Here is a 2,042-nt window from a genome sequence, read left to right on the forward strand (position 1 = left end):
AGCCAGTGCAGTCTGCGCAGGAGAGTTGTTACGTGGGAGCCCCGAGGGGCTCCCTCTATCACCCGCGCAGCCGCATTCTGAACTACCTGGAGTCTCCGGGTGCTCCTCAAGGGGAGCCCCATGTAGAGAGCATTGCAGTACTCCAGACGAGATGTCACGAGAGCATGAGTGACCGTGCACAAGGCATCCCGGTCTAGAAAGGGGCGCAAACCTGATGATGTTTCCCAGTTGGGTCATGAAACATCACCAGGGGACTGTGAATTCTAGTCATGCCTTAGCCAAGAAAGCCAAATGGGTGACTTTGGGCCAATCCCCAGGAGGTTGGGTATTCTAGTCCTGCCTTAAGCACAAGTTGATGCTGAATGTTCCTTTCACCTTTATTAGAATTATTTGCATTATTTTCAGGCCACTTTTCAGTTTTGTCTTCCTTGTTCCTGATTTCTGGGGTGTTAGACATTCTCCTCTTATGATTGATCCACAGATTGATCAACGTTCCTCCCTACCTTCCATTAAAATTATTGATAAAAAAATTACCTTTTGTACCTTTTGGGACCTTTTGTCTGCAGAGGGGGGGCACTTCCTCCTCCTCCTCCTCCTCCTCCCTCCTTTCAAAGAATCTTAGCCTCCCTCCCCCCCCCTCCTCCCAGGCCTTTGATCCTTCACCAGGAACCTGTACAGTGTGTGCTGATACAAACCTTTGCAAAGGGAAGTTTTTTCTTGTGATGGACAAGATGTTCTTTTCACTCCCAAACTAGCCAGTTCGAAGACTTCAGATGCTGTGATCTCTGAATTTCACAGACAACCTGGAAGGAATTTTTTTTTTTAATGGTTAAGATAAGAGAGTTTATTTAAGCTGCAACACACATGGTTTTAATACATTTAAATCAGATGTACAACCAGCAGTAAAACATTTCCATTGGAAACGCATTAAAATTCTTAAGCACTTCTTGTTACTGCCTTACTGCAGTTTTCTTATGTGTTTCTAATTTACAACCTTTTCTGTAATCATGCAAAAGCAAATCAGAGCCTGAGAGGGAAGTCCGTTTACAATAAAGAATCCTATTTCACAGAGAACCCCACTTGGTAAAACAAAATTAGAGTTCTTCAGGTACGTACACACATTTCAGAAGCTGTGAACTTTCAGTTGTTCTTCCTTAACAATCCCAACCTCTAAAAGGAACTGACAAATGTTCTTCCTCTGGTCAACCTGCAACTGGATAACTTCCCGGTATTCAGGATGTTCAATCACAGTACCGTTACAAGCAAATTTCTTTTTGAATGCTTTCACGAGTTTCTTTTTGTCATAGTCATCAGCAATTCCCTGAAGAGTTGTTAATGTTTTTCTGCCGTTCCTTGCTGAATCCTTATATGGATGCAGTCTTCAGTCCCTGCCGGGAGTAAGTCATCACCCTTAGTTGCATCAGCAAAGGGGTCGAAGGATTGGAGGTTCTGGATAGTGGACATGAGCTTCTGTGGCTGGGTGCTGCTGTGGGGGGGGAAAGGCCGCGGCTGGGTTTGCCCGGGACTTTCTCAAGTTCAGCAGTGGGGGAAAAGTAGGAAAAAATGCAAACAGCGACACTCGCTCACAATCAACCTGGAGGGAAATTGCATCCCACTGAAGCAGTGCCAGTACTTCTCCACCGTCAAAGCCCGAAAGGGTGAATTTTGATCCGAAATCACACTGAGACAGGAGTGCGAAAAGCACGGCCAAAGTTTCAGATGTTGAGAACTGAACGTTTCCTGTTCAGTTAAGTTGCCTTTGCTGAATGCTGAGGAACTTTGGTTTCAATAGAAGAGAATATTTGTACGAACGAAGACAAATCTCCGTGTCCCAGGATCCAATCTGGATCGCTCACTTGTCTTCCAAGGTTTTGGACTCTTTTTTTTTTATCAAAAGCTTTTTATTTTTTACACACAAACAACAATATACTATGCATCTTTTCTGAACAAAATATTGGCCAGGTACATGTTCACATCCAATTAGGTCTTTTCCAACACTTCTTCCATGCTTTCATCAATATATTTTCCCTCATTTTTGTTTC

The 2,042-nt window shown here is 43.8% G+C and overlaps 1 pseudogene; it reads right to left on the reverse strand.

The window, feature by feature from the left end:
* Positions 1-1,089: 1,089 nt before the first annotated feature.
* On the reverse strand, positions 1,090-1,467 carry LOC131195293 (eukaryotic translation initiation factor 1b-like; annotated as a pseudogene).
* Between the last annotated feature and the right edge of the window lie 575 nt (positions 1,468-2,042).

This window comes from Ahaetulla prasina, chromosome 3 (genome assembly GCF_028640845.1).
Source record: "Ahaetulla prasina isolate Xishuangbanna chromosome 3, ASM2864084v1, whole genome shotgun sequence".
NCBI classification, from domain to species: domain Eukaryota; kingdom Metazoa; phylum Chordata; class Lepidosauria; order Squamata; family Colubridae; genus Ahaetulla; species Ahaetulla prasina.